Raw genomic sequence first — 23,274 nt, forward strand, 5'->3', positions numbered from 1 at the left:
GAGCATAATGCTCTCTAGGTCTATCTATGCTGTTGCAAAGGTAAGATTTCCTTCTCTCTTTCCTTCTATTTTACTTTTAACTAAATTTAGAGAATGTAGAAAAAATACATTCCTAGTTAATAAAGACATGTAATTGTTGTGAGATCTTCTAAGGAACATAGCTAATCACAGAAGACGATGTCCTTCTGCATTCGTTATTTCCTGGAAACTTTAAAGAATTATTTATATTTATTTATTTATTTATTTATTTATTTATTTATTTATTTATTTATTTATAAAATATATTTTATTGATTTTTTACAGAGAGGAAGGGAGAGAGATAGAGAGTTAGAAACATTGATGGGAGAGAAACATCGATCAGCCGCCTCCTGCACACCCCCTACTGGGGATGTGCCCGAAACCCAGGTACATGCTTGACCGGAATCGAACCTGGGACCTTTCAGTCCGCAGGCCGACGCTCCATCCACTGAGCCAAACTGGTTTCGGCGATATATTTATTTTTTTGCTAGAGAAAATAGACAAGGCCTGTAACTAGGATAGTAAAAAAAATAAGGTATAAATAAATCACAATATTTTTAAAGAAAACGTATTTCCTAGCAGAAAACTTGGATATGGATATAGAATATAACTCTAGCATTTTTAAAAATTATAATTTTTACATCAGGTTAAAAATTTGTCTTGAAAACTTCCAGTCTTAGATTATTTTTTAGAAAGTCTTCGGTATTTTCTATCACTGCAGACATAAACAACCTCATTAAAATACAAGATAATAAAACATATTTCGATTATGCAAGTAACTAATGTTTCATAGTAGGAGAACATATAAATAATTTTAAGAAAGTGGAGTTTATTGCTCACAACAACATCTTAATTTTTATATTCACAAGTATAAGTAAAGTTTTACTTATATACAAAGAATTGATTTTAACCATTATGTTTATTCCATGTAATCCTCACACTTAAAAAAGCTCAAATTAACCTTGGGTAAAAGCTTTTCTTTAAAATTGATAATCATTGTTTTTTAAGTGATTTGTCAAGTGATTTTATTTTCCTCGCATAAACATTTTTTTTTTTTTTTACAACTTGCAAGTACCAGGCACTGAGTAATTAATGTGTTCCCAACATATAAGTGAACATAAATCCATTCCTCATGTAACTCATAATATCATACGAAAGACAAGTTGCCCATCAAGATAATTAAAACAAAATGAGGCAAGTAAAGTCAGAGATATAGTCAAAGAGTATTGGGAAATGTTCTTAAGGAGAAAGAAACAAAAGTCAGAGGATAGCAGATTAAGAATTTAGTAGAAGATTATCACACAGCTATATCTTAAGAAGAGACTAGAATTTTGCTGGGAAATGCATGAAACTGGTAAAGTACGAAAAATTAAATTTAAGAACCTGGAAAACAAAGAGAACTATAGGGTGTCTAAGGCTGAATATAGTGAAGTGTTCAACAGAATTGTTAGAGACGAAACAGTTATGTTGGTAGGAAAGAGTTTGGCAGAACCTCTAATGCTTTTTTGGGAACTTAGAATTTTAAGCAGAATAAAAAATTGAAGATTTAATATTTACTTCCCTCCACTTTAATTACTGTAATAATTATGGATTTGAATAAAGATTTATACTAGCTATGGTCTTGCATATCTCACAAGAGGTTTCTGGTATGTTCTGTGTAGCAGAGTTTTAAATTTAAAAATTAAACTTCTCTTCAGATATTCTTTCTTAGGTGATTTTGGTTCTATTTCATTTGGTTTCATATAACACTTAAATTAGGACTAGTTCCGGTGCTATAGTTGGAAAATACATGAGAACCATCCATTAGGGCTGGAGCAGGGACATTACCACATTTTCCTCTTGATTCCAAGATTATAACTAATGGGGCATGACTGACAGGTCAGTAGTTAGGTTAGCAGCTTTCTGACCAATGGAGAAGCATGGCCTTTGGTGGGCTAGTTCTGTTGATATAATGTTATTTAAAGTTCATTCCTAAAAACATACCTATTCCTCTATACTTTTGTTATTATTATAAATACAGGATTGCCCATAGTAAACAAGTATAGTTTGGTATAAAATAGCTAGAGAGTTGTGTTATCTATATGTTATCCTGAACGATATATCCAGGCTAGATTTTTCTTTAAACACACATCACAATTTAATTTGGGGCAGCAATGTACCCAACTATTAAACTAAGTCATTGGCCTATATTGCAATTTTGGTGGTTCTGTGATACAATATGAGCCAATTAAGCACAAGCACATCTACTGGAAAATTCTGCTAGTTTTGTAGCCCTAATATGCCCACCTCCTAGTGCCCTTTGCATTTTAGTTTTATAACCTCTTTTACTAAACAAGATTTGTCTAAATGGTTGAATCTATAACACCATCATATGACCCCACATGGCTAAGAGAAATACAGAAATCTTGGTACTGTCAGCTTTGGGCTTTTGAATCAATGCACTGATGTTGTCTTTCTGGATATTAGGCCATTAGGTGGGGGAGCCATTTTCAAGTTACTGTCAGATATTTTGTCAATTATAGTTTATAACAAGCATAATCTTTAATGGATATGAGATTGATATATATTGATATATATAATTGATATATATTGATATATATTGATTGATATATATTGATATATATAATTGATATATATTGATATATATTGATATATATATAATTATATATATATATATAATTGATATAACATTGATATATATTTTTCTTCACAGCTTGAACTGAACACAATATTGCCCGGTTTAAAAAAAACAAAACGAAACCAAAACCCAAACACTCCGAAATGTCCACAGCTTCACGCCTACCTGCCCTTTCCCTCAGCTCTTGGCCGGGTCTCCCGCTATGCCCCGTCCCTCCCGTCCGGTCCCCCCGAGGCTGGGTGTCAGGGGTGGATGAGAAGATTCTCAAAGCTGGGCAGGCCCCAGAAAAAGCCACGTGATCGACCTGGGGGCAGGGGCAGATGAAACGAACAGAAAAAGGGAAAACAAACAAAAACAACCCAGACGACCTAACTGCCCACATTGACTTACTTGTCCCAGAGGTGAAAGTCAGAAGCAAGGTCACGGATCATGCTCTCCGCTGAGGGCGTGTGGGGGCAGGCGGGTGGACAGGGGAGGCAGGAAAGGGCAGAGGCAGTGCAGATGTGAGGGAGCAGCCGCGTCACCACGGAGAAGCGGGAGGGGCCGCGGACCAGGAAGCAGAGCCCTTGCTGGGCTGCTGGTCCTCCCGGCAGCTGGCCCACGGGTTTGTTTATTGCAGGTATTTTTTCTCGAGAGTGTGGTGGGGTGCATCTTCCCTCTCCCCACCCTTCAGCTAGCCCGGCATGGTCTCATGCATAAGTCTTAGAAGCAAGCAACAGAAGCTGACTTTGTGTGAATAAGAAAATATTTGTTCATTTGGATCATTGTGTGAGTGATAGAAAACAATATTAATGAACTGTGTCTAAAAACACATTAAAATGACACAAGGTGACACTATTGCTGTTGTACAACTGTCCCACCTGAAACTAGTTCCTTGTCAAGAATTCAGTCTTAAAATCAGCCGAATATCAAATGGTCACTCTGCAACTATGAAGATCTGATGATTTGACCATTACTGAAAACAAGTGTCACAGAGCCTCTATCACCTTACTTGTTTCCAAGCTCATAAAAACAGAGCAGCCTGGCCAGTGTTTCTCAGTGGTTGAGCATCAACTCAGGAACCAGGAGGTCACTGGTTTGATTCCTGGTCAGGGCACATGGGATGGGTTTCAGGTCCAATCCCTGGTTGGGGGTGAGCAGGAAGGAGCTGATCAATTATTCTTTCTCATCATTGTTGTTTCTACCTACCTCCTTCTCCCTCTCTCTTCCTATGTGAAATCAATAAAAATGTTTTTAATATAAATAAATACATAAATAAATAAATAATAACAGAGAGGAGGGCAATGTTTATTGGGGACTGAGGAGTGGGCAAAATGAGGACATGTTCAAATTACACAAACTTTCATTTACAAAATGAAAAAGTTCTAGAAACCTAACTTACAGCATGGTTACTATAGTTAATATATTGTGTACTTGCAATGTGCTGTGATAGTAGACTTCGAGTATTCTTACAAAAAATGTAACTGTGAAGTGATAGATATGTCAATTAGCTTGATTGTGGTAATAGTCAGTTAACAATGTTTATATATGTACATATATATGAACATTACCATACATCAGCGGTTCTTAACCTGTGGGTCGCAACACCTTCGGGGGTCGAACGACCCTTTCACAGGGGTTGCCTAAGACCATCAGACAACAATTATATAATTACATATTGTTTTTGTGATTAATCACTATGCTTTAATTATGTTCAATTTGTAACAATGAAATTGGAGGTCACCACAACATGAGGAACTGTATTAAAGGGTCGCAGCATTAGGAAGGTTGAGAACCACTGCCATACATCTATAAATGTATGTATATATTTATACATAAATTTAAATCTTAAATATATACATTTTTTTTAATTTTGCCTCAATAAAACTGGGAAGGTGAAGGAAAAAGCATTTTCTAACCTCAAAATTATATAATTAATATTAATATGGTATGATATTTAAAAATTCAAAAATATGTATATGTTTAAAGCAACAGTAATACTAGTTAAGTACAAAAACATATATAACAGATATAACAAGATGTAAGTCATTAATGAAAAGATTCATACCAATTTAGAGAGATTTACTGTATCTGTTTATTTGGAACTGACCCATATTTTTGATTATTCATTTTGCCCCAGGCATTGCTTAGAAATTGTGATACAGACAGAAAATCAATGAGAATCCCTTCCTTTTTGTACCTCACAGTTCAGTGGTGAGAGGGACAATAAACCAAATTCTTACAAATATATCTATATGTTTATGTCTATATCTACATATCAGGTGACGAGAGAGGCCTAGTAAATGAAAATAGGAAGGAAAGTGGAATACTATGCAACAGTTTGTTGGCATGAAAAACGGGGTAGATGGTGCTTCTATTTACTGGGAGGTGTGTTCTGGGTTGGGCAGGGATGGAAGAATAAGGATCAGGAGGCTGGTGTTGGATACTTAAGGTAAAATATTAAAATTGTAAAGCAAGGGAAAGTGTTTGCAATTTTATTTAATTTTCAACCTCTGATTTCTTATCCACAACAGTTTCACTGTTCAAATTATGTAAGTGATTATGGGACTTCTGCTTGAGAATGAACCATTTTATATCTTGTACTAAAGGCCTGGTGCATGGATTTGTGCACATTGAAAGGAAATTAATTAGAAATATTTTAGAGGTCGGGGAGAAACTGCGGGAGGACTCCAGGGCTTGTCCAGCCGGTCTCGCCCAGTCCCGATTGGCCAGATCCCAGCAGCAAGCTAACCTACCGGTTAGAGTGTCTGCCCCCTGGTGGTCAGTGCACATCATAGAGACAGGTCGAACGAATGGTTGGCATTTTAGGCTTTTATTATATAGGATTTCCTCCGTATACGTTATTGTTTATTTTTTAAAGGATGGAATGCCAACCACGGCATTTTGTTTTATTCATTTATTAATTTTAATTGTATTTTTTTTTTAGAGAGAGGGAAAGGGAGGGCGAGAAAGTGAGAAAGATTAATATGAGAGAGAAACATCAATTGTTTGTCTCCTGCATGCTGCCTACTGGGGATCACACCAGTCATGCTACCTGACCAGGAATCAAACTGGCAACCTACCTGTGAACAGAATGACACCCAACCAACAAGGGCCACAACAGCCAGAACTTATGTGACTTTTAAAGCACATACCCAACATACACACACACATATACTAGGTGTACCGGTTAATAATAACGGATTTTATAATCAAAGAAAACACAATAATTTCATGAGAAACATGAAACATAAAAGTGCTTTATTCAAAGTAATGTCCGTCATTAGCTACACATTTCCCCCATCTTTCAGGTAATTTGTGGATACTGTCCCAATAGAACTTTTCTTGTTTTGAGGCAAACCATTCAGAGACCCAATTGTCCACTTCTTCCTGTGTTTTGAAGAGCTGCTCAGAAAGTGCATGTGCCATTCATCAGAATAAATGGTAATCTGAAGGAGCGAGATCTGGTGAATACTTCCCAGGCAAGATCTTTTAATGTGTCTTTAACTGTTTTTGAAATGTGTGATGGTGCATCATCATGAAGCAAAATTACTTTGCCGTGTCTTCTGGCCCATTCTGGTCATGGTTCAAATTGATTATTTGTTGCTGGTAGCGATCAATATTAATAGTTTCACCTGGTTGTTTTTGAGTTTGACACGCATCTTCATCCAATAATGCTTGTAATTGTTTATCTTCAAACTTTTTCAGTTGACCTGGACGTTCTTTGTCTTCCACATCAAAGTCAACACTTTTAAAGCATTTAAACCAGTGCTCACAAGTATTTTGAGATGGAGCATGTTCACCATAAGCTTCCCAAAGTATATGATAACTTTTTCTTCAAAATAAAATAATGAACTAAAACTTCTTGCAAATGCTCTTTTTTTGGCACAAAATTCAACATTTTTAAGCATAAAAATATCTATCATGTTAACACCTTCAGAAAATTTGACATATGAAGTTTTGAAGCTTTCTGTCAATACAACAAAATAGCATACATATCAAATCACATATATACCAACATATATGTAACTCCATCTATTGAAAACAATCCACATTATTAACTGGTACACCTAGTACATACACATTTTTTAAAAATATTTTATTGATTTTTTACAGAGAGGAAGGGAGAGGGATAGAGAGTTAGAATTATCGATGAGAGAGAAACATCGATCAGCCACCTCCTGCACACCCCCAACTGGGGATGTGCCCGCAACCAAGGTACATGCCCTTGACTGGAATTGAACCCGGGACCTTTCAGTCCACAGGCCAATGCTCTATCCACTGAGCCAAACCGGTCAGGGCTACACATTTTGTTTTTACCTACTTATTATCCAAACCTGAGCCACATTTTCTTATGTTGCTATCCTTTGAAAGTATTATCTTTATTTAAATGTACTTCATTCCTTCTCATAAAATTTGCATCATTTAAGTTCTTAGACAATTATAAGTACTTTATCAATATAAATTTAATCAAGTATCTTTCCTAGACTTTATTATTATTTTTTTTTTTTAGTTTGTTGGGTGATCTATTTATTGTTTGAGGATGACCCATTTAAAAAGCAGCTGCAAAGAGCCTGATATTTTTGTAAGAGATAATTAAATCAAGAAAACTTTAAAGGTGTAATTTTGAACTTCATTTTAATTGCTTAGTGTATGTTGCAGTTCCCATAAAGTTCTAAATTCTGGACTTAATTTGATTCATAACAAAAAGATTATCTTAAATTGCAAAGATATTTATTTTTTCCTAATTGTATTTTTCTGTTTTCCTTTTCCTACCTTATCAAAGTAGATTGAGATTATCACAACTTCTCTAAAATTGATGCTTATAAAAATGATAAAATATAAATCACCTTTCCAGTGCAGAAAACAAATAGGATTACAAAATAAATATAGAATGTAACCCATATATTATTATAAATTATTTGTTGTTTAATTTAGATTCAAACTTAGCTGAGTATTGTTGTTTTTTCTAAATCTCGAAAATATCATATCAACCAATACAAACATAAGTGAAGCTTTGATATATAACCAATATAAAATTTGGTCACCAGTACAAAGTGTACAGCCATAAAGTATAATTTACATTTTTTCTTAAAAATCACATCCCAAATAGCTACTGATCATGTACCATGTTTCATTTTCTCAATACATTTAATATAACATTGCTTTCAAACAGGTCCCATTACTTGATCTAGAAAACAGGATGAAAAAAAAAAAACCCTCCTGTGTGAACATTAAACCCTGTTATGGTTTGTATTTTGTCCTCCAATAAGGAAATGTTGTAGTCTTAAATCCCAGTATCTCAAAATGTGACCTTATTTGGGAATAGAATCATTACTGAGGTAATTAAGTTAAAAAAAAACAGTGGCCTTTTATCCAATATTAGTGGCCTGGTGCACAAAATTCATGCACTCAGGGAGTGGCTGGGGGGGGAGTCCCCCAGCCTGGCCTATGCCCTGTCACAGTGCGGGAGTTCCGCAATCCATCACCCCAAAGAGGTAGGCCCCGTTCACCCATCCGGGGCTCCTCAATGGATTGCCCCAAAGAGGTAGGCTGGAGTCAGGGGAGGCCTGCAGACCCCTGGGCCAGGCCGCGGTGGAGGCCTGTGGACTCCCAGCGCAGGAGCACGGAGGCCCCCGCCACAGCCCCACTCCTGGGCCGGGCCCGTGGCAGAGGGGCCTCTCTGTGCACCTGCGGAGCCCTGGCCGGGGCCAGGCCCATGGCGGAGGGGCCTCTCCATGCACCTGGGGACCCCTGGCTGGGGCCAGGCCCATGGCGGAGGGGCCTCTCCATGCACCTGGGGACCCCTGGCTGGGGCCAGGCTCATGGCAGAGGCCTCTTCGTGCACCTGTAGAACCCCAGCATAGGCGCACAGAGAGGCCTCTCTGCCGTGACCCCACCCTTGTCCCCGATGCTGCAAGTCCCCGCCCACCTGCATCTGCTGTGCATGCAGCCTTCTGATCAGTCGCTACTGTGACAGTGTACCAACCAATTTGCATATTACCCCATTATTAGTATAGATAGCTAATGTTCTTTCTAAAGGGGAAACTTGGAAATTTGGACACTGGAAGAAATACTGGAAGAATACCATCTGAAGTTGGAGGCAAAGATTGAAACTATGCTGACATAAGCCAAGGGATGTTTGTGGCCACTAGAAGTTTGAAGAAGCAAAGAAGAAAACTTCCTCAATTAGTAGCAGAAGCATGGGCTTCCTGATGCTGTGGCTTTGGACTCTATTCTCCAGACCTGTGAGAAACTGAATTTCTGTTGTTTTAAGCTTCCCACTGGCTGGTACTTTATGGAAAATTAATAGCAAGCCCTACTCACATAGGTTACGTCTCCTAGACCAGTCCTAACATGTTCCAAGCATTTTACACAGGTGATTTTATATAATATTAAATCATAATAATCACAGTTCATATTTGCATAATTTGGTCAGATTATTTATACCTGGAAAGTTCTTCTGTAACATTTTTGCCTATTTTATTAAAAATCATTTAATGCTTGCATTATTTCAGTTATTTTTAAGCCTTTATAGGAAAATCAGGGTGATATCCTATACAAAAAAGCCTAATATGCTGTGTTCAGTTGTCCAGTCATCCATTCAACCAATCAAAGCATAATATGCTAATGATATGCTAAAGCTGCTCAACTGCTTGCTATGATGTGCATTGACCATCAGGGGCCAGACAGTCTACTGGTTGACCAGTCACCATGATGTGCACTAACCACCAGGAGGCAGACGCTCTGTCTTGTAGGTTAGCTTGCTGCTGGGGTCCGGCCCATTGGAACTGAGCAAGACGGGCCAGACAAACCCTGGAGCCCTCCCATGATCCCTCCAAGCTGGCCAACCTCCCGAGTCCCTCCCTGGCCCCGATTGTGCACTGGTGGTGTCCCTCAGCCTGGTTGGCACCCTCATACAATCTGGGACCCCTCTGGGGATATTGGAGAGCTGTTTTTGGCCCGATCCTGCAGGCCAGGGTGAGGGACCCCACTGGTGCACAAATTCGTGCACTGGACCTCTAGTTAATAATAAAACAAATGAACTAAAATTTTTTGGAATCATGAAGCTGTCATTAAAGTGGGCTCATCAAATCATAGTTGAAAAGACATTTAATATGAACAACATGGGAAGTAAAATAAGACATTTTATATTTTTGTAGTGCTTATATAGGGTGCCCCCCCCAAAAATATATATATATATATATGTATATATATACACACAAAAAAAATATTGGTAGATTCTATTACATTTTGAAAATGAAATATATTTTAATAAATACTGCCTTTGCCCAACCTGCTTGGCTCAGTGGTTGAGCATTGACCTATGAACCAGGAGGTCATGATTCTAGCCCCTGTCATGGAACATGTCCAGGTTGTAGGCTTGATCGCCAGGGCCAGTCGTGCAGGAGGCAGGAATCCAAATAAGGATCCTCTCTCATCATTAATCTTTCTATATCTCTTTTGTTCTCCCTTCCTCTCTGAAATCAATAAAAATATATTTATAAAAAATAAACATGTCCCTTATAATTATTCAAAATGTGTATATATTTTTGGAACACCATGTATATGTATCTATTTCTACTCTTATCCTATCTTTATATCTCCATTAACTCTATCTAAAGTTTATCTGTTTCTATATGTATATACAAATTAGGCAAGTGATTTCAAAATTATTCTATCTTATTGTCAGAGTTGTACCATGAAAAATGAAAGCAATTTTAGTTTCAAGGAGTAAGGGGAAGAAAAGCTGCATTTTCAACAGAGAAGTATAGTTTTAATTTGATGGACTTAAAAATCTATGCAATCAAAAATAGTGCCATTATGCATAGTTCTCTAAAAATAATATTAGAATTTTACTTGTACATTACACAATGTAAGTATAATTGCGATTGATTATGTAATTTTTAGGGAAAATCATAAACTTTGAGTTACTATTCAGAAAATTTAATTAAAATGTCAGTAGCATTTTAGCATTTACTTTTAGAATAATCAGAAAACCAAAATTATTCTATCTAACAGTCAGAGTTGTACCATAAAAAAATGGAAGCAATTTTAGCAACAAACAATATCAGGACTACAAGGCATTGTAATGGTTATGTCATTATGAACAAAGTAACTTCATATTAACTTTGTGAAATCAAAAGTATATGATATCACATATGTCTGAACAAAAATATTAATGCTGACATAAAAGTGATTCAAATAGTTATATATATACATAAGTTGTCTTTTTATTCCAAATCTTTATTGTTGAAAGTATTATATATGTGCCCACTTTTTCCCCATTGACCTCTTCTAGCCCGCCCCTTGTCCAGGTCTTCACCACCCTATTGTCTGTGTCCATGGGTTATGCATATATGCATACAAGTCCTTTGGTTGATCTTTTCCTACCACTCCCCCACCCACCTACCCCAGTTGTCTCTTAATTATAAGGTAGATCTTCCTTAGTCATAGTCCTATTAGAAGTTCTATTTTAAAACAATCTTAAATAATATATTTATTTTACATTTTCTGAGGAATGATATCTCCATTGGTATAATTATTAAAAATAATAGCATATTTTATAGGTCTTACTGTATGCCTGGCTTAGTTCCAAGCAAGGCACGTTCTTCTGATATACGAGGTGTGTGTGTGTGTGTGTACATTTTACATTCAGATTACCTTCATGTTTTGATGGGAAGGCACTGATCTTATTATTATTAATTTTCAAATGCAGAAATTATAAATGGCACAACTCAGATTTCAACTTTAACAGTCTGGTTCCAAAAATCATTATTTTAAAAGCCATGCAAGTATAGTATATGCTTTACAGTATAAGATTTTTATATAAAATTTCATGGTGATATTAAAAGCAAAAGTACATGGAAATGATTTATTTATAAATAATGATACAGATTTAAGTGTTACTTCAGAGACTAATGCATTCTCAGAGTACAGAACAAAGATTAACACGAGTTACATTATACTGCATTTTTTGTTTTATTTGGATTTGTTTGACTTGATTATCCTATCTAATAAAAGGCTAATATGCAAATTGACCCTAATGGTGGAACAACCAGAACGACCACTCAGCCAGTCACTATGAGGCACACTGACCACCTCTTGGTCCCTTTCCCGGCCAGCAGGCTCCCCATCACATGATGGTGAACAGGGAACCAGGGGTGGGTGGCGGCAGGGGCGGGGCCAGCTGCGGGCAGCTGGGGAAGATGGCCCTGATCACAGGCCAGGTCTAGGGACTGTACCTGTGCATGAATTTCGTGCGCCGGGTCTCTAATACTAAATAAAATATTTTTATTTTATTTTATTTTCTTGCCTTTTCTCCCTTAAGTGTCCTATGAACACCATAAATCATTCCTACCACTATTGAAAATTCTTTAAGATAATTCCTTCTAAACAATGGGAAGTAGGAATAAGAAACTCTTCTATTGCTCTTTCACTTGTAAAATAAAGTGATATTTATATTTGATAGAATTTATAGGTTTTTATCATGATTTAAAAATATATCTGAGTGAAATAAGCCAGTCAGAAAAAGATAAATATTACATGATCTCACTCATTTGTGGAATATAATGAACAACATAAACTGATGAACAAAAATAGAATCAGAGTTATAGAAGCATCGAGCAGACTGTCCAACCTATAAGATGAGGCAAGGGGTAAGGGGCTAAGAGATCAACCAAAGCACTTGTATGCATGCATATGAGCATGACCAATGGACACAGATGGGGGAGGTGAGGGCATGTGCTGGGGGTTGGGGGTGGTTGCAGAGTGATCAATGGGGGAGACTGATGTAATACTTTAAACAATAAAGAATTTAAATTAAAAATATATATTAAAACATATATATATATATATACTCTGTGATTTATATGTTTTAGCAAGACAGTTTTAAATAGGAATTGAAATGAGAATCAAAATGTTTTAAACTACCACTCATTATTTGTTCTAAAAGATTTAATGAAATGTGTCTGGTAATAAATAATAAGTAAAACATTATACATATTTATAGTTTTATGGATTACATAAGATTTTTAAATGCTTGACAATAAATTAGAGCATACGAAAGCTAGCTCCTAGTAGACGTATTTTTACAAAGAACCAGCGATTGCCCAGTGTGTGTGGCTCAGTGTTTGAGAGTTGACCACTCAGGGTTCATTTCCTGGTCATGGCACAAGCCTGGGTGCAAACTACTAGTGCCTTAAATCTTAAAATCTTCTCGTTATATTTGATGTCACCTCGCCATTAAATTAGAATTTCACTGTGTTCATGTATGTATCTGTTAAAGACATGAATTATTTCAGAACTTATTCTGCATAGTTTCAGGTTTCCTTTTTGCCAAAATAATTTAGGATTGATCACTGAACACTGTTTTTACATTCTAGATATAGAAAGAAACATTTCAAACTTGTTCATTTTGGAACAACTATAATACCTGGCATTTTTCACTTAAGCCAACATAAATAAACATCAGAATTGATTTTTATAGTTTCCCCTCACAGAAATTTGATTCTCACCAGTGAAAGCAGGTCACATGTAGAGGTTAAATGAAACTCTTTGACAAGAAATTCTTTGGTTCATGACAATCTTACCTCCTTTTTTAAAATTTTCTGACAATGTAAGCTTCATTCTCATTGGAAGACAAAAATTGCAATAAATATAATTAATAGAGGCACTTCCTAAGCCAGTGATGGCAAACCTTTTGAGCTCGGCGTGTCAGCATTTTGAAAAATCCTAACTTAACTCTGGTGCTATGTCACATATAGAAATTTTTTGATATTTGCAACCATAGTAAAACAAAAACTTATATTTTTGATATTTATTTTATATATTTAAATGCCATTTAACAAAGAAAAATCAACCAAAAAAAATGAGTTCGCGAGTCACCTCTGACACGCATGTCATAGGTTCGCCATCACTGTCCTAAGCCTACCTGTTTTATATTTAACCCTGTACTGAAACTTGACTGAATAAGAATTTTAATTTAGCCCTAGCCAGTTTTTCTCAGTGGATAGAGCGTTGGCCGGAGGACTGAAGAGACCTGGGTTCAATTCTGGTCAAGGGCGTGTACCTCAGTTGCAGGCTCATCCCTGTCCCTGATCGGGGTGAGAGACAAAGGCAACCAATTGATGTGTCTTTCTCATATCAATGTTTCTGTATCTCTGTCTCTCTCCCTCCCTTCCACTCTCTCTAAAAATGAATCAAAAATATCCTCAGTTGAAAATTAATTTAAAAAAGAATAAATTTAATATTTTCAAAACAAAAATAGTTGACACAGAGCATGGATAATGTTATATTAATATTATACTTTCTGCCAACACTATAATATTAGAAATGAGTCAAAACATAAGATTACTGAATGCCTATATTAGTGTGTCTTTTTTTAAGTAAATATTAAACATATTTGTTTATGTATCCACACAATCTTTAAAAAGTTACTGAAGATATAAAATTTTTAGGCACTGATGTTGTTGTTTTATGGTAGTATAAGAAAACCATCATATAGATTCCCAAAGCATAAAGGGATATAATTAAAAATATGAATAGAAAAAAATTTTTCTTTCAAAGTAAAAATAGACTTGTTTACATAAAGAAATGGTATCATATGAAGTTGAAACAAATTACATTTATACAATTTAAGACAGAATAGGAAGGTGAAAAGAATAATGCTTTTGTGATGACACAAATCAAGGTTTCAATGTCATATTTGAACTCTATGACTTCAGACAACCTTTTAATATTTTGTAACTTCTAAGCGTTGATCTGTTCTGATTAAGCTCCATGCTAATTTGTAACTGATATTCCATGATCCATACCAAGAAAGGAGAAAGTCATTTCCAGTGGTTATGTTGAAAAATTAATATACTTAAATTGCTAATTAGGAAAATAGTCTAGATAAAAATAATAATGTTAATGTTATACTTTGTTTTCAATTGCAGTACAAAGACACTATAAAGTCAGAAACTCACCCTGAGGCTATGTTAGGTGTACTGTTCCCATACCTCTGTCTTGAATTGAATATTGGTAATTATTTGGAATATTCAGCAATCCTCTTAAAATGTAGACTCAGACAGGAGCACTGCCATATCTATACTAATAAAAGTGTAATAAGCTAATTAGACTGGATAGACCGGTTGTCTCCTGGACATCCTTCTGGACAAAGCCACAGTGATGGGGGCCGAGGCAGAGGCAGTTAGGGGGTATCAGGCCAGTAGGGGAGAGCAGTTAGAGGCAATCAGGCCAACAGGGGAGCAGTTAGGGGCGATAAGGCAGGCAGAAGGAGCAGTTAGGGGCGATTAGGCAGGCAGAGGTGGTTAGGGGCAATCAGGCAGGCAGAGGCAGTTATGGGTGATCAGGCAGGCATGCGGGCAGAGGTGGTTTGGGGAGATCAGGCAGGCGGGAGAGCAGTTAGGGGCATCAGGCTGGCAGGCAGAGTGGTTATGGGTGATCAGGAAAGCAGGCAGAGGGGTTAGGGGCGATTGGCTGGCAGGCAGGTGAGCACTTAGGAGCCAGAGGTCCTGGATTCTGATAGGGATCCCCGATTGGAGAGGGTGCAGGCTGGGCTGAGGGACCACCCTTTGTGTATGAATTTCATGCATTGAGCCTCTAGTCTATTCTATATAATAAAAGCCTAATATGCTAAGGCCACTCAACCACTTGCTATGACATGTACTGACCACCAGGGGGCAGATGCTCAATACAGGAGCTGCACCTGGTGGTCAGTATGCTCCCACAGGAGGAGCACCGCTCAGCCAGACGCTGGGCTCATGGCTGGCAAGCGTAGCAGCACTAAGGACTCCCGGACTGTGAGAGGGCACAGGCCAGGCTGAGGGACCCCCCGCCCATGCACAAATTTTGTGCACCAGGCCCCTAGTCTATATATATAAAAGGCTAATATGCAAAGTGTCCCCTCAAGAGTTCAACTGGAAGACTGGAAGTGCGATCACTTGCTATGATGTGCACTGACCACTAGGGGGCAGTGTGGAATGAAGGAAGGTCCGAGCTGGCAGCGGCTGCTGGGGAAGGAAGGCCACGGCCATCAGCCAGAAAGCCCTGATGGGCCCTGATTGCCTGGCCAGGCCTAGGGACCCTGCCCATGCATGAATTTAGTTCACTGGGCCTCTAGTAGTCAATATAATCATCACTAACAGTTTAGAAATAGAGAAACAGAGAGGCTGACTACTGGGAAGAACTATCAGTAGGGAATCAGACACTGTGGACTGAAGCTGGTCACCATGGTGTCAATGAATACCTCTACTTTCTGCTCCCACCAGAAGCTTTCTACATACTCTGCTTCAGAATTAGAAGAAGGTATTGAAGAGGTGTCTACATCATGGTACAAAGAACCCAATCATGGTCTGAGTTTACTTCATTTGCATAGAAAATTGCTATTTCAAATTAATACTATGATTGATATACAAGCGACTTCATATTATTCTTGACAGATATTTTATAGAGCAATATTTGGATGATGTTATATCTTGCTCTAGAAGAAATAGTTCAAACAAATACATATTAAAATAAACTTTATGTGTATAGGAATTGACAACTTGGTTAATGTACACCCATCACTGTGAATGGCGACATAAATGCTGTGACAGGAGTATTGTAATCACCACTATCTCTCATAGAAGATTGAGAACTAACAGAAAGCTTTCCTCTGGAGAAACTCTGATGTATAAGATACTGGTCTCTATGAAAAATAATTCAGAGAGATAAAACCTTAAAATATGCTTCACTAAATATTTTCACACATGAAAATTCTCATTCATTCAAATTAACCAATAGGTAATTTTAAAAATTAAATGAAAATAATTCTATGTAATAATATACCAAAACTCCCTGTTGAATGATACAACCTAGGCTTTAAATATAACATTAATCAATAATGAATTAATGACTATATTTTATAAGGTAGCTGGAAACATGTTTCCACTGATCCATTAATGATAAAAATAAGAGCAATTCCATCTTTTAGCTGAAAATATGTCAAGGCTATCACACTGTATTCATCCTTTACATATTGCCTATTGATAGTTCACAGCTAAAGAATCACTCACAAGGATAGTAATATCATGATTCAGTGCTAATTAACTGTTTTTGCTGGGAGTCTTTCTGTTAATACTGTCAGGTCATGCTTTAATATTTTGAATTATATTCTATAGGGTATCGTTTATGAAGTTTCAATTAATCCATGATTTTTGACCCATTATTATTACTACATAAACAAAGGTGAACTACTGGCATCTTAAAATTTGAACAGATCTTTAAATAAAATATAAATTTTTCATCAAGCTACCATATATATAAAATTATTTAGCTTAATCATTATTAACTAAAATCAACTATATACTTGATAGAGAGCAACATTTACAACTTAGAATTGACTTGTGCTGGGAGCATGATTTATTTTAAAAATGTTAGTTCCTATATCCATTGGAATCAAGATTGCAAATATAGTGTTTAAATTCAACTTCCTGACCTGAATAGTTGACATTTTTTTCTTTTTAATTTAAAGGCATTATTTTTTAATATATATTTTTATTGACTTCAGAGAGGAAGGGAGAGGAAGAAAGGGATAGAAACATCAATGATGAAACAGAATCATTGATTGGCTGCCTCTTGCACGCCCCACACTGGGAATCAAGCCTGCAACCTGGGCATCTGCCCTGACCGGGACTCAAACCATGACCTCTTGGTTCATAGGTCAATGCCCAACCACTGAGCCACATCAACTGGGGTAAAGGCAGTATTTTTAACAGTTAGATGCTTAAAACTTAATCTCTAAAATGTTTTGTGTAGAATTCTAAACCGATAATACAAATTGAGTGTGTTGCCTCTTTTGTGCACCGTGTGTGTTGGTATGAGTATTCTGTATTAACCGTTTAGTCCACCGCCCACCATTTGGAGAAAACTTATAGTGGTGAGAAAACTCACCTCTGCTATTCTTGGCTCTTCTACCATATTCATTTCAGTGGTGTAGTTGATCAGCTTTAGTGTTCTACTGGTAACCTCTTTGTTTCAGAGCAGATACAGTAATAATGAAATGTTAGGTTTCTCAGTGGCAAATTTGAGTTTTCAGGGTAAAGAACTCATTCACCTATATTAAATGTCATACACTTCTAAGCTACTCTCAAATCATTAAAGTTGGGTAAATGCAATTCCCCCCTGACAAAGTATCTGAGTGCACATTGTTCCAGCAGCTTGAGAAGACCTATCGGTGCATTCTAAGTGATAAGAGCAATAGGAATGCAATTTTCCATTTCAAGTTATGAGGAAGACATTCTCCCCAGCTGCCAGCATTACCAAAGAGCCCATACTCTATTATTCTTCCTAATATCTCATAGACACAAAATTTTAAGTGTTTAAAATGAGTCTACCTGCTGTTTATATACAGCATTTATTCCCTAGCTATTGATGCTAAATTATGTTTAATTAGAGTCCTGGTACAAGAAATTCATGCACAGAGGGGTGTTCCCTCAGCCCAGCCTGCACCCACTTCAATCGGGAACCCCTCGTGGGATGTTAAACCGGCAGTCGGACACCCCTCTCACAATCTGGGACCACTGGCTCCTAACCACTCACCTGCCTGCCTGCCTGATTGCCCCTAACTGCCTCTGCTTGCCTGCCTGATCTTTCAAGATCAGACACACATTGGTCTTCAGACATTTTCTATTGATAATGCCAGCTTCTTTCAGCTGCAGAGCTACATTGTATCAATAGCTGCTTTTTAGACATAGCCCCACCTCTCTGCTGTCACAGTCTGAGATTCAGGTGAATGAGAGTCCTGGCTGTCAGGCCACTGAGAGCTGTCTGACCAATGGCTGAGGCTGGCTGATTCTGTGTGGGTAGGACTTCCTCCTCCCTGCTGTCAGAGTCTCGACACAAGCATTCCACACCTGGCCTGGCCAGAGGCCCTCCTCCAAGGCCAGGTGCAGAAAGCCTGCCTGCCCCACCCTCGCCGCTCTGTGCCCACTGCCCAGAGGCCCTCCGTGGCCAGGGTGGAATGCTTGCCTTGTTGCTGCAGCGACGAAGCAAGCATTCCACCAGGCTACTCACACTGACCGCTCTCAGCGGCCACCCACCCCACCCCCTGGGGCCTGGGGGACTCTGGCAGGGCTGAGAGGACTGGCCACTGCCATCTTGTGGCTATGGACACCACTGTTGAGTGTTTCCTTCCACATCCCGCGTGGAGTGGGGTTCGGTATCTGAAAGAGGAGCCGCACAACAAATGAGAGAAAAAGACACGAGATAATTTTGCAATATTGAGGGACCAGGCGGCAAGTCCCAAAGGACTTCCTCTGTGCTCAGGCCTCACCAAGCTTTTATTGATCTGGGATGCACCCATAGCATAGCCCTTAGGCAGGTGACCCCCTAGTAACAAGCAGACTAGCCCATCAGCAAGGATTTACATAATAATAAATGGGGGAGTAGTTTCAGCTACCACTGTCTGGACAAACAGAGGTGGCACCTAGCTCCGAGCTTTGCTAGGGCTTCAAAGGCACCCAGCCTTCGGGGGTTTTTTGGGAGTTCTCTGTCTATGCTTATCAGATAGTGAAGGCAATAAACAGTTTCCCACACACCACCATCTTTGTGACAGAGTGACAGCCAATTTGAATATTATCTTTTTATTAGATAGGATAGGGCTATAGAAAAATGCTATAATAAAACTCAGGTCATAGGTGAATTTAAAAATGCAAAAAAAGAAAGCAAAAAGTAAAATGCACACTTACCATATGACCCAGTGATTCTACTCATACATATTTATCCAAAAGAAATGAAAATAACTATGTCCACAAAGACTCACATGAAAGTCCATAGCACCATTATTCAGAGTAGCCAATAAATAGTTGAAATGATGAACACATTGAACACAATGATAAATTCACTGAAATATATTTCAGCAATAGAAAGTGGTGAACTATTGATATATTCAAAAGCATTTACTAAACTTACTATTGTGTCAAATAAACCATGTACTATTCAATTCCATTTATATGATTCTAGAAAAGGAAATTAATGTACAGTCTGAGAAAGCACAGCTGTCCTAATTTTGGAGGTTATAAAAATGCTTTCTATCTTGATTGTGGTGGTGAATAGCATGGTATATGCATTTGTCAAAACTAATTTAATATTGCTTTTAAAACATAAATTATACCACAATAAAGTTGATTTAATTTTTTAAAAGGCTAATATTTATTTATTACTCACTATGTATGCTTTAATATATGGCTTTGCATATATGCTTTTACTTTCATTTGGTGATTTTATTTTAGTGTTGCCTTTTTATCATCTTATTTTCAACATGAATTTTGAATAATTTAAAATGCATGATAAAAATCACACAAGTAAATAAAAATATTAAAGTCTACATCTATTGAAACCATGTAGTATAGTTTTTTAATATATTTTTTAGGTTACTTAAGTTAACTATTAAAAAATCTCTGATGAAGGTTCCTGCCTGTAAAGTGGGATTCACCAATTCAAAACATTTTTAGAATGATTTCAATTAGAATGTTTTCAATATATGTTCAGTGAGAAAGGGTATATTTTATTTTAGTCAGCAAGTCAACTAGGATTTCTTAAGCTCTCACAGGATGTCTTATACTACATTAAGCAAATTTATTATTGCCTTACAGTGTCAATGAATCATAGGGATATTTTCCCAGAGTTACTGTGAAACATAATTTACAATATTGATTAAATAAGGATAAAACAAAAGGGAAGAAATTGACATTTCCACGTAAGATTTTTTTCTTTTTATGACATAGTATATATTTTTTTAAAAAAATTTCCTATTTGAGTATGTGATACATACTGTATTTTAAATATTATTGTACATATATCAGAAATTGGCACAAACTATACAAAACTCCTTGAGAAAGATTTCTGTCACCCCTGTGTATCCCTCTGTACAAATAATGAAGTGGAAAAACAAGATATTGAGAGAAATAACAATTCCCTTGGGTCTATTTGTTTCATATAATGTAAGATCCTTTTCAATCCTAAATTTTCCATTACAGTTTCAAATGATGAACCTGCAGTATCTCTGGACCTTGATCCATTAGTTTATTCCCATAACAATAGTCAATTCCTCATTTATCCATCAATCACCACCTATATTCCCACACTACAAATTAATTTCTGATTATCAGAGCATGTATTCAGTGTTAGCTTCTTTACAAATTAATGTTATTAGTCATGTAACAACATTCCTTGGAACATTACATGATCATTTGGCATGCAAAAATTCAGTTATTCATACAAGTTCACACATGGGCACACAAAACTCTGCTATTTTAGAAGCACTTGTTTTTCTTAAATAAAAATCATTTGTTATTTTCTAAAATTCAAAGTGAAGTTTTCTCCACATTATACCTTCTCAGTTTCTTCCTAAGTAACCAGTCAGAAAATGATATAAATATATATCTAAAATTACCCCCAAAAAGTACAATGATATAATCATACTTCTCTAAAATATTCAGTCATTAACTAAAAATTATGCTCAAGAGAAGGTGCAATGAGTATCCAGGGGTATTATTCTAAAACAGACACAAATTCTTGTATATTTATTTGTGAGTGCTCTAACTGAAAGGCTTACAAATACCTGTTTGCTGGTCCTTATCATTATTCGTCAACATTAAATACAAGTAAAAATAACAAAAATTAAAATGAAAGTAGTATACGTACCTACCACCTACTATTTTTGTTTTACTTTGCATTGGTTTAAATGAAATAATACAGCCCAAAGCACATACTTCACTGAAATAAAACACGTACTATTTATATACAATGTTCAGCCCCTCTATCTCAAAAAAAGGGGAAAAAAGAATGTTATTAGTTCTGTTAGAAGAAGGAATCCATTAATTTCTATGAGTGGTTGACTTCAGGATAAGTTACAATTTAATATTTCCTACTGGGTTAATAGCAGGTACCAAAAGTTCAGAAGAACATTAGTAATTACTTCTCCCAAAAGCAAAGATTTATTAGGGATATCATGCTGTTTAGCATTACGCATATCCTGTTATTTTCATTGTGGCTTAAAATACGAGCAATTTAATGTTCCGAAGACAATCAAACACTGTGTCATAAGCAGAATAGTTTATCTGAGTATCTCAAGTTCTATATTTTATCTTTTTATTGAGATTCTTAACTGCATAAAACAGTAGCAGTATCAAAGATCATGATCGATTCTCAACAACTCTATGATGAATCTTTGATGAATATGGCTTATGTGTAACAGATTTCTGGGTATAGTAAGGGTAATAGTGTAGTGATTTGGGTACTATTTAAGGAACTGTGTAAATCCTCATAAAGACTATTCTTCTAAGTATTTTAAGGACCATTGTGAAGATAACTTTTGGCTCCCATCCATTGACATCACAGTAAATTCTATTTTAGCTCTTTTTCATCTCTACTTCTGAGAGAATCTCTTTGGCTCAAATCCTTGTCAGTGTTATTGTGGCTTCCTGTTCCACTGAATTCTTTTTCCCCCCCTACTCAAATGTTTGGCAATACTTGTTTAAATACTGCTTATGATTTTTTAAATTTCATATTCATGTCTCTTTTTATTCCATATGCAGTTTTTTTTGAAATTTGTTTATTTTTATTTTTTTAGTTTGAAATAGTTTAAGATTTCCACTGGGTTCTTGATTCTTCTCAGGGTCAGGCCTCTGCTTCCCTAACACTGCCCCATCCTCATCCTGCTCCATAATCATTTCACTGAACCAGACCAAGCCCCTTTCTTCTTGGCTTACATCTCACACCATTACAATGATAACAATTTGGAAATTGCCCTAAGCGCTAATTATCTCACAGTTATTTTAATGATCTATTTATTTATTTCTTGTTACCGACTTCATCATAGGACCCAGGGGAGAAGGATTGAAAGAGAAGCCAGAACAGAGGGCTGCTGAAGCAATAAGCCATGTTGTACTAAAGATCAGCCATGTTTCAGGAAGCTCCGGTGCCTATGTTTTTCCTCCCTGAGAAGTTAATTGTCCGTGTTTTCCTTGTGAACAGAGGTAAGTGCCTGGCTAGTCTTTAACAGATACTGAGAAAGATGGCCTTAACATTACCCTCAAACTGACTGAATTTTAGACACGTTTCCTCTGTGTCTAATTGGCCTCTGACCTCCCTTTTCTTAGAGTTTTTACTTTCTTTATTGTAATTTTTTTTCTCTGCCTCTTTGAGATATAAATCTTTGCCCAGCCTTTTGCCAACTTCACAACTCAGAAATGTTTTACGCAAAGACCCGGGACCATTCCTATAAAGATGTAATAATCAAGGAAGATAGAGTCCCCTGTCTCCTAGTCTCTGTGAGAGGTAGAAGCCTCACTTTGGAAAGCATTAACTAGCAGACACAGAGACCCTTGCAAACCACTAATTGCTGGTAATTCTTTCAGGGAGGGCCCCGTTGTGTTTTTAAATGGAAATTGAAATTATATAAGCTGTAATTGTATATATAATGATATATTCTAATGCATTTACTATATTTACTAGTAACAAAAATTTCCCCATATGTGCAAAGAGTACATCATTCAGTTTGAATTCAGTTTTTAATATTGTATATTTAAAGATCCTTATTGATAAGAATCTATCAGGGAAGCTTTGGAAATGAAAGAACAATAATATACTGG

At 36.7% G+C, this 23,274-nt stretch overlaps 1 long non-coding RNA gene across 1 annotated transcript; it reads right to left on the bottom strand.

Annotated features, from left to right (window-relative positions):
- Window positions 1–2,724: 2,724 nt before the first annotated feature.
- On the bottom strand, window positions 2,725–17,998 carry LOC118656978. The gene is made up of 3 exons (XR_004967788.1): window positions 17,985–17,998; window positions 5,205–5,209; window positions 2,725–3,344 (listed from the first exon to the last, which is right to left on the bottom strand). It is a non-coding gene; the product is annotated as an uncharacterized LOC118656978 (long non-coding RNA).
- Window positions 17,999–23,274: the final 5,276 nt, after the last annotated feature.

Source organism: Myotis myotis, unplaced genomic scaffold (genome assembly GCF_014108235.1).
Source record: "Myotis myotis isolate mMyoMyo1 unplaced genomic scaffold, mMyoMyo1.p scaffold_m19_p_5, whole genome shotgun sequence".
Classification (NCBI taxonomy): Eukaryota; Metazoa; Chordata; class Mammalia; order Chiroptera; family Vespertilionidae; genus Myotis; species Myotis myotis.